General features: G+C 42.2%; 1 long non-coding RNA gene across 1 annotated transcript; it reads right to left on the bottom strand.

Moving 5' to 3' along the window:
* Window positions 1-3,386: 3,386 nt before the first annotated feature.
* LOC141921737 (uncharacterized) lies at window positions 3,387-8,478 on the bottom strand. Its single transcript, XR_012622761.1, has 3 exons — window positions 8,444-8,478; window positions 6,471-6,595; window positions 3,387-3,471 (listed from the first exon to the last, which is right to left on the bottom strand). It is a non-coding gene; the product is annotated as an uncharacterized LOC141921737 (long non-coding RNA).
* Window positions 8,479-10,950: the final 2,472 nt, after the last annotated feature.

The raw sequence follows: 10,950 nt of genomic DNA, 5'->3' as shown, positions 1-10,950 counted from the left end.
AACCAGCTCCTGCCTGCTGCCCAGTCCCACCCTTCCCTGCTCCTTGTCCCCACCAACTAATATATCCCTATAAATCATGGTCAATGCATTTTGTCAATATAAAAAAGCAACAATTGCAGTTGTTTAAAATGAACCGAAATTTGGACAAAACAGTCTCTTGCCTTGTAGCGACTGCCATGGATTCTCTCGGAAGTGTTGTGAGCTCTTGCCTCCAGGGAAAACATATCCAGTGCCCAAATGACTTTTGACTGCTCCTTGGTATTGCTTGACAAAGGTTTTACTCCTACCAAAATAATATTTCTTTTGGTACATGCTACATAGTCTGATGGCAATCAGAAGGAGGATACTCATACCAGGGACTCTGCAGACCCTGGATGTGTGTGGCCCTTAAAACCAGCTGAATTCAGCAGACACAAAACCCCCAAGTGCAGCAATAGAAGTTTGGCACTGCTTATTTCTTTTTTAAAGCAGAGTTTATTACCTCCTCACAGCTGGTGCCTGGGTGGTATCAGCCATCTGGAATTTGAGCTTCTTTCTAGGAACTTCATTTTACCAGTTACATTTTCATTTGCTCTTCAGAGTTAGAAGGCAAGTGAAAAACAAGAGTGAAGTCTGCTCCACGATCCTCTGGATGACACTTCCCATTTGACTGCTACCCTCTCCTCTCTAATTTTGTTGCTAGGTGTTTATCTTCATAATGGATGGACTTGATATTGCCTTTCCAGAGCTGTTTTCTGACAAGGAATTTTAATCTGAGGTGACTTGTGCAGAGTCCTGGCAGGACTGATCCTGAGAAGTGCTCAGTAGGGGCGTAGTCAGCTCTCCTAGAAGAACAAGATCATCATTTTTAATATGTGAGGTGGGCAAAGACAAAAGCGTCAGCCATTTGGCCCTAGGAGACTGTGATTTTCAATAGAAAATCAGTAAAACTTGGCATCAGCTTAAGACATAAAAATAACATCTATTTATTCATTAAATATATTTCATGTTAAACTAAATGGGAATCAACCAATTCAAGAACACATTTGTGTTAGCTGGACAGTCAGGCGAGACCCTAAAGGTCCCTTCCTTTTTTTTTTTTTTTTCCTTTACCAGCAAACTGTAGAGAATGGCTCAGCTGTGGCCCAAGTCATTTTATGATTATTTTCCAATATAAAGAGATATTCTAAGTCCCAAATGTGTGGACTCTAAGGGAAAGGAAAACTGAGAGAGCACTAAAACAAAAGAAATGAGAGGGTTGTCACCCTCCAAAGCTTTCAGACACAAAACCAAGCTTCAGAACCAATATAAATTCAGTGTCTGTCCTGGGTCCATAAAATATGCCTGGGTTGGGAGCATTAGTTTTACTACCCAGCTTTCAGACATGGGTGTCTATTCCAAGAGAGTGCAAAGGTTCCCCAGCAAATGTCGTCTGCCCACCTGGGGAATAACATCCCCAAACATGTCTGATCTCTGTGTGCATCATACACTGAACAATTGCAGAATCATTTTCCAAAAGGCTGAAGCAATGAAACTCACGGTCTCAGTCCAGTTGTCATATCTTCACAAATCTCATGTCTATAGTAATTCTGGTCTTTTTTTACCATAGTCTTACACTTTGCGTCTCCTGTGAAGACTGCCTTGTATCTGCTCTTACCACCCTCTTACCACACGTTTATGCAAAGGGAGACAAATGACTTTTCCTTGCTGCTGCATAATCTCATCTGTATTTATAACTATACGAATTTTGATGCAAGTCTTTCCCTATCCCTTTCCTTTTCCCAATACAAAAATCCTGTAAGGAAAAGTCCCAAGGAAAATCTGAAAATTTGTTACAGTGACTCACATTTATTATGCCCAATCCAGACTTTTCTTATATAAGGCTGAGTCACTCATTAGCTGAACCTTTGCAAAGAAAGAAGAACATAACGGGTTTTTTTCAACAAATGTTCAGGTCTCAGTTTTCTCTGTTACAACAACACAGGTTATGGCTTCACCAGAATTTTGATTTAATTCCCTGTGACTTCCCTATATTTTTAGTACATATATAGCAGCATCCTCATGCCACTGAACTGGGTTTTGGGCTGCCAGGCAATACATTTTCAGGTGAAATTAGTTCTCTTGGAACATCTTCTTCCGTTTCACATGCTTTGAGCACTTCATATCTATTTTCCAAAACCCCAACAACATATACGTCACCAAGGTGCATTTGTCTCCCTGTGCATCTAAGTTCTGTTGTTTATTGCTAGTTTAGACCTCTGACTTGCATTGCCTTATATACAGCCATCACCCTACTAGTTGCCTAGCCTGCCTGATTTGGGGAAACAGCAGATGTGTGCATCTATTGATTTGCTGTGAACCTGAACAAGCCCCCTGGGAACGATTCTCGCAAAATTCCTCCCCAGATTTTTCGTGCCAGGCTCTGTGAATCCAACATGTTTGAAATAAAATGCTAGGGCACCTCTCTTTCTGGTCAGACCTTATTGCGGTCAATCACTTTATGTGGAATTAGATGAAGTTGTCATCTTCACACTACTCTTAACATTTTTTTCATCTTTTAGGTTCAAAGAACTGATGTTTTCACAGAAGAAAAGAAATTTGTGGTCCACATCATAGCTCCCTAGGCTTCGCTGGCAAATCTTGACTACGATGTTGGTGGGTACTGTCCAGATGGCAAAAACTAAAAAAGATTTACCCAGTTTTCACAAGAACAGGATTTAGGAACCCATACAACTTCAGCTACCCATGGAAAGATGATCTAGAAATATAACCTACCTTGGCCTTTTATAATTATATAGTAAAAACCAATGCAGTGCTTTTGTGCAGTGGGAAAACAAAGTGAGCACTTAAAATGTGCTGGTTAGTGACTGGCAATCACATTATATGTGGTGAAGTGTAATTTATATCTTGCAAGGATCTGATGCTTGTGTTTGTACATATACTGCTCCGTAGACAGCAGCATAATTCTGTGCAACCTTTTGTGTGTGGCAGCTGCCAGTGAGCGTCACATTTATTTGGAGGGGAAAGTCTCTAGGGTTAAGCAGATAGTTCAAGTCCCACATTTAGTTTGAACCTTGCCCTGCAGCCGGCTCCCACACCTCTGAGATTTCCATATATCATATCACATCCATCTTTCCCCAGACAAGAAGCTGTCCCAAAGTGGGTAATCACTGTCATGTCTGCTCTCAGTCAAGAGCCAGTCAGGAATTACATGCATCTAACTCATTTAGACAATTGTATCAAGTATCTCTGTTGATAAACAGACACCAAATATTTGGCTCCAAATGTGCTTGGTGCTTCAGGCAAAAACACTCACAGTGAGCGCACGATTTCAGAGAGACTTTAAGCCAGGATGTGCCAGTGGTCCCCTCCCCAGTCCAGCAGCCACTGCTGATTCCTGCCCCTCACCTGCCCTTTTGCTGGTGGTTGCCCCAAGTATTCCTGCAGCCTCACAGTCCACAGGGTAAAAGAAGTGATCCAGTGAAAGATAACCTGGGAACAACAAAAAAAGGTAAGTCTCAGCAGGAATGGGTGGTCTAACCCCCACCACTGCATGACCCCACCAGCATGTCCAAAGCCACTGTGGAAAAGGTAGCAGGGCAGGACTCTGTTGGTAGGGGCAGGCAGGTGGTAGGATTGGTCCTTGTGGTGACAGCTAATGCTGGGGGAAATTGTTGGAGACCTGTGGCCACAGCTGGGGAAGGCAAAGTCCCCAGCAAGAGGCAAGTCAGGAGAGCACCAGCAGCCAGACGGCACATCAAGATGAATTCTCAAAGGTGTGTACATTTTTTTCCATTTAAGTCTCACATTAATATCTCTGTTTTTCCTACAGTACATGCTGTAAATAAATATTTCTGCTTGTGTTTTACCTTAATCTTACTGAAATAACAGTGGTTTCACCATAGCTTGCAGATATTTCTTGTCCAAATGGTGTAGTGAAGTGTAGTGAATCTGCAAACTCTAGATCACCTTCAGAAGTGTCCAAGCCCTGCAGGGTGTTTTCCAGAGTATCTAAAGGGTGCAGGAATATGCCCCAAAGGAGTTGCATGAGATGGTTTGAGAGATGACATTGTGGGTCAGAAGAAGAAGAAATGTGCACAGTGCCTGGCTGGACCCTGAGCATCCCAGAGAATTTGACATGTCAACAATGTCTTACACAGAGGCAAGCTGCAGCAGGAGGGATTTCAGCCTCTTAGTATCAACACACCAAGTTGAGCTGAAAGCAGAAAGAACACACCAAATGTTTATTTTGAAAATGAAATTTGATCTGCCCACAGCCAGTTTTGCACTTGCTTTTCTGTTGACACAGGAGGGTCAATATTTGCCATTCTCCGGCTCCAGTGGGCTTGCCACAAATACATATTTGCATGAAGCTCAGCACTACCAAGGTTGCTTGTCAGTAAGCCAGAAGGGCAAAAATGTAGTCTGAGTTTTTATAAATGAGCAGGAAACCCCTCCCCAAACTACTAATTCTCATGGACAATTGTTTTGAGGTACTTGCCTCACTTAAGTACTCTGTAAATATGACTTCTGAGAAAAGCAATGCTGTATTTTAGCTCTAGATCAGCCTGAGCCACACCATAGCTCCAGTGTCGAAACAAACTTCTGAAAAGATCCCCGTGGATACAATTATGTCAATCAGCAGTGGTGCTGCAAGCCAGGATCAGCTGAAGAAATGTGGATTACATCTGCCTCATTGAATCCGGTTATTATCATTATTACTTCACAGCTCATTTTTCCTTCCCAACGCAAGGCTCTCCAAGCGCAGGAATTCGCTGAGCTCCTGGTAACTTGCCACGCACACTAACAAAGCTGGCATTTATCACGGCTTGTCAGAGCGACATTGCAGCCGCTCTGTTCCCAGTCCCTGCTCCTGCGTGAAAAGCCCCCAGCCTCACAGGCGGGCATGGCGAAGCCACACACTGAATATTGCATATTGCCACATTGTTCATCTCCCCCTTTCCCAAAACCTGTTATCTGTGCCTTGCCTCTTTTCTCTTGCCACCTGCTTTGGTGAGACGTGCCTGCTTAAGGCTCCCTGCAGCAAAGGCCTGCCGTCCACTCTCCCCTCCTGCTGCCCATTTTCCACAGCACAGCTCTGTTTCCCTGGTTGGGCTTTTCCACCCATTTCCACACCCCGTGGTGGCAAATACTGGTGCTGCAACCAGACCCACTGCTGACTGTTGGGGGTGGCACCAAAAGCAATGTAATACTGTAACACCCAATTGTGACAAGCATCAGAAAGATATTCATCATGTCCTGCAGTGGGCATTCTGCACGGCTACCAGCTTCTGTGCAGGTTTATATAAAAAGGACAACGTGGAGCCCCTGTCAGCTCTGCCTCCTGGCTCACTGGCAAGTCTGTGTGACGTTAATGCATAAAGGAGCAGTCCAGCTTCTTGAAAGCTTCACCACCAGCTTTTTCAGTTCATTTTTCCATTTATGAAACATGGTTTTAAAGGTCATACTATCACAGGCTCTTGGTGTTTGCAGCTCACCTCATTGCACAGAGGTGGCATTTGGTCTGGCTGTGGCTGCCCATCACAGAGTTTTCTAATTCTTTTATTTTCTCCTGGCAGTATTAATGAGCTAATGGCTCACCTTCTTATTTCTGGTGGTTTTGCATTAGTGTGTTTTGGAAGGAACTACACAGCTCCTAAAAAGTGTTAGAGACACCTGTACCAAAAAGGGATTACATGCTCAAAACCACTTTATTCTTTCTTTGCCCCCTTAAGAGTTTCTTTGATGACCTCTGAAGACAAGGCAACTCCTCCCACTAACTTGCAACATGTCGAGTTTCCTCTTTAGGCATGCAGTATTGGGGAACAAACATTCAAAACTACTGTGTCCTGTTGCCCACACTTCACTCTTCTGTTGAGGTGAAGTGTGGGGAAAGACAATAATTAATATAGCAAATTTTATATAAGGACTAAGATCTACTAACTATCATGAAAGTAAAACCTGACTCCAAAGAGTGGCTATTCCCAACTTTACATTTGCATATGTTGAATGAGGAATGTGAAAAACAGATGGGGTAGAGAAGGGGGTCTTCTCTTTTTCCCTAATTGTGCCCCTCATTGAAGCATAATTGTTGAAGTTGCTTGAAGGCATTCTCATCCTCTTCAACTCCTTCTTTCCCACAGCTGCACACAGGCTGTGGTATTGGTGTGAAAGTGAGAGATCAGCCACAACAATACATGAACAGATATCTTGGGTTTCTTTCTGTTGGCAGCTCTGTGGACTACTTACTCTTTTTCAGTTTATTTTTTACTTTACCTCAAAAATCTTGGATAGAAAAGAACTGTACTGTGTATTTTGTCTTCACCTTCATCTAGTCTTGTACCAGACAATATTATTACCACCTTCTCTGTCTTTACCAATGCTTAAGTTTTTAATGGATGCTTTTCATCCTAGTCTCCTTTTCCTTCAGTCGGGGCATGCTAGAGCTCACACATCCTCATGGGCCAGGATTAGAGGGTCCCACTACCCACCGCATCAGCCAGAAGAAGGACATCTCCTGCGGCCAGCTCCACATTTTTCTCTGCGTCTAGCTCCTGTAGGCTATGCAAATGTCATGAAGATTGTCAGTGGGAGATTGTTGATGTCCAAAAGTACGCTGAAAAGACAAATGATGGGATTTTCAAATATTCTCAAGAGGCCTATTTCCAAAATCAGACTCCTTCAGAAAACTGCACTGCTGTCACCTGCACTATTTGGTTCTATAAGAGATTTGAATTTAGGAGCCCAAGCTCAGTGTAAGGCACTCTGCGATTTTTCCCTTTTTTTGCCAGCCCTATGGCTGCGTCTCACATGCTGCTGAAACAAGAAGTGAAGTTTTCAAACCCTTTCCGTGGCACGCAACTTACCCCGTGCTTTAAATGATATGTCATTTGTTAATTCTAACTCTCTCTTCTTTCTTCCTTAAAACTTACCCAAACTACGCGTAGTATTCAGTAGCATCCCAGAGCATGGTAAGCACCTTATTCCTGGACAAGCTGCATGTGGAACAATTATTATATGAATAGACTTGCTGTGTGGTGTGCTTTGTGTTAGCATGGCAACAAGACAAACCCTTGCATAGCAGTTGCAAATCAGCCCAAGGAAGAACCGAGGTCCTACAGGAATTTTTTTCCATGGCTCCAGACAAGTCTGAGAAAGCTCTGCCTTCTGCTCAGGCAAGATTTGTCATTGCCATTAGATACAATGCTCTTGTTGCAAAGGCCGGGCTGTTTCCTGCAGGCTCTGCCTGCCCCAGGGCACCTGGCAGCACCCTGCAGGCAGCACCAAGCCGGGAATGACAAGCATGATCCCCTGCCTTGCAAGTGTGGCTGCCTGCTCCTGCCCTTCACTGATGCATTGGCAGTACCTCCGCCAGCTCTTGTTTAGAGGTGCTCCTGCCAAAAAGAAAAGCATGACTCTCTCCATGCCAGGGCTGCCACTGGTGAGCAAGTCTGCAGCTCTGAGGCCAGCCAGGGGAAACTATCATAAATACAGTGAAGAATGGGCTGGTTTTATCCTGATAGGCATTAACAGAACACCCGACAGCAAAATGTACCTTTGGGATAGAAAAGAAGGAGAGGGTTTGCAGTCTGGCTAGATTTACACACAGTGCAACTCGGAGCTGCAGGTAGCCTTCAGTGCCACAGCAGATACCACACTCCAAGATAAATCTGTCTGCATGCATCCTCACTGGAGCCTAAGGTGTCCAGAACAACAGTTTTTGTCTTTTTTGAGCAAAAGAGGATCTAAGAAGCGTTAATCAAGGTATAACTTCAACCCGTTAAACAAGTCTATCTCAATATATATCCCCTTCCAGAATGAAGAACATTTATTCTGATGACTGAAAATTGCTTTTAGCTTTCACAGACTGCTGTGTTTTTAGGTTTCTCTTTCCATCATGAACTTAACTTTCTTATTAGTCCCTTGCATTTTTTAAGTATCCGTTGGAGAAACCAGATGAAGTAAGGTTGCTGACTACATGCACGCAGTAATCAATACCTACCATGCCTGTGATATAGAAAAAACCCCACTGACATTAAGAAGGCCATACATTCTTGGGGAGTTTGCCCACACTCTGCGAACTTAGACAAGAGACATGGTGATAGGTTAAACAGTTTCGGGCTGAGGAACTTTAAGAAAGTCTACATCCATTCTGACATATTTATGAAATGTTTAACTTAGGAGTTTACAATTAACTTCAGATACATGTTGTACATCTCAGGAATGACCAGCCATCTCTCACACCCACCCCTGCCTTTGCCCATTTATAACCTGTGAACAAAAATATGAAGTTATAACAAACCTGCTGGAAGGGCAAAAGGCAAAACTGGACTTAGGGGGTGGAATTTAACAAAATACTCTCAGCTCTGACAGTCCTTTTGTAACACCAAAGCTGGAAAACAGTGTTCTTGGCCCTCTGATGTTCAGCTTTCTTCCTCTGTAAAAAGGGATTAATAGTACTTACCTAGCCCACAAACATGTTGAGACAATTTGTCTACCACATTTTGAAGTCTGCATCTGAGAGATGTTTTACAAAAGCAGACTGTTATTAAAAGAACAGTCCTTTTGTAAAAGCAGTTAAAAATAATAAGTTGCATATTCAAGTGTGTTCTGTAGTCTTTTTTTCACTGTTGGTCTTCATTGAATATTTCTTGTATATTTTAAGAATGACATGGCTGCAAAACAAATAACAGCTGCCCAAGAAATCTTCTTTCAAACAATACCAAAAAAATGGGCAGATGAAACAGGAGGAGGTCTTTGCCATCTCTTGGATCTTCCTTTCTCATCAGGTACAAGCCTAGAAGACAATAAAACAGAGCATCATAAATCACAGAAATCTGCATGGCATTGTCTCACTTGATGCTTACTGCAGCGAACATGCATTTTATGGTTTTTAGTAATCATCTCTGCGTGACTAATGATCCATTTTGTTACTAAGGCTCTCTATTGGTGGCAAATTAACATATGTGGATACATTAAGTAGGTTTTCCTTTGAATGTGTGATTGTATCACTACCCCTTCCTCAGAACACAAACGCTGCTGTGCATCACCACAGTGTGAATCAGTAGAGCTCTTTCACTCACACAGACACAGGCAGAAAACAAAAAATGGCAACATTTTTTTTTTTTTTTTTACACAATTTAAAAATATCTCAAACTTCACAGGGCTGGATTCTGATCTTAGGAAAAGTGTGAAGTAGGAGTAGTTCCATACAAGAGAAACAAATTATTCTGTACACCCCCTAGCATAAGTGAGGATTTTGGTCCTCTGAAGATATTAAACATGTATGAAGCTCCTTCAGCATCCATCTCTTCCCTGCATTGCCCTGCCACCAGCCCAGGCCCCTCTGGCTCCCCCTTGATGCTTTTCCAAACGAACAGCTGCCTCTCAGCTACCACCTCTTCTCTGGTATCTTTTCACCTCATTTTCCCTGGCCACACACACACTTTGAATTAGAGGGATTTTTACTTGATATTAGATAACCACAGGACCTCTCTCCTCCAAAGGAAAGCTAGAAAACATAATTGGTGTATTTGCCCCTCTCCCCCAAATTAATGTTGAGAACATCTTTCAAATAGCCTCATGGTACAACCTAAAGAAACCCCTCCCAAGCAATTTTACGTTACTGTGTGTCTGACATGGATTTTACTTTTTAAATAGAAAGACATACCATGACAATGAGCTGGTAATGCATGGTCAAGCAGAGCTTTGAATTTCCTGGCTGAAGTGTTCTTAGCTACTGTCAGAAATTCAGTATTTATGCAAACACCCAAACACAAAAAAAAAACCCCAAAACCAGCAAAATGCCCCCAAAAACCCCTTTCAGCACATTTCCTATAAATCTTGTAGTACTTACCCTGAAGATCAGAACAGTTCCTTGACTAAGCTTGTAATTACAAAGTTTTACAAGGTACAATTCATTTACTTCAGAGACAAGAGCAACTCCACCAGAGCCCTTCTGGTCTGTCAGCTGCATAAATTCCTGCAATTAGATTTTTCCTTTTACTAGACAAGACATGTTATGAATCCACTGGAAAAGAGCAGTTCCAGCCCTAGTCAATATATTCATTTGATGCTTATGTATCATGCCATTAATATTTTGAAATTATTGGATCTCAGATCTTTTTATGAACAAAAGACAAATGACATCTCCCATCAGCATCAACACAAGACATCAAGCTTTTTAAATACTGTTATTCCCCCATCCTCTGTTCCTTAGAATATCTTAACAGTGACTGTATCGATGCATGTAAAATTACTAGGGAAAATCATTTCTTGGCTGTCACTATGCCAAGTTTCACTGTGAAATGTGTTTTTATAACTTCATTATGAAACTCTGGAAGTTGGGACCAAAGAGTAAAACTAAATTGGGAGGGATATTGAGCTGCAGTCAACAGTCCAGCAAAGCAGTTCACTGCGGTTATAGTTCATCTGATCCTGCTTGTTTGGGGTCCAGACAAATGTATTGGCTGAAGGATCAGACAAGAAGCAATAAGGAAAGCTTTCTTGGGAGACCAGAGCATCTGTGTGTGCCTGTCTGTGCTTCACATCTGCCTGCAAGCTGAGGTGAGGATTCTGAAGAGCAGCAATTGCAATTTTGTGATAGTGCTCTATGGCACAGCAGTTTTTTTCATGTTAAATTCAATCTGAGGTAAGACACTGAAGAGTCAGCAACTATGATACCAAACATTAAGTCCTACATGTGGATTTAAGAACGTCACGGTCACTTGCTTTTTCAGGGAGGCTTATACACATTAGCAAAAAGGAAACTGTTTCACTATGAAAAACACCTAATCCACTGTTTGCCTAAACCTTATTATTTTTAACTTTAAACACCCAAACCAGTTTGTTGTCATAGAATGTGATTGACATGTTACAATGAGATGCACAAGCAATTATGAAAAATTTACTGATTCTTGCTATATATTATTACTTCATTATTTCTAGCTGTTGAACTTGGACCAGCTTGGT

Source organism: Strix aluco, chromosome 3 (genome assembly GCF_031877795.1).
Source record: "Strix aluco isolate bStrAlu1 chromosome 3, bStrAlu1.hap1, whole genome shotgun sequence".
Taxonomy (NCBI): domain Eukaryota; kingdom Metazoa; phylum Chordata; class Aves; order Strigiformes; family Strigidae; genus Strix; species Strix aluco.
This window is presented reverse-complemented; position numbering and strand designations above follow the sequence as displayed.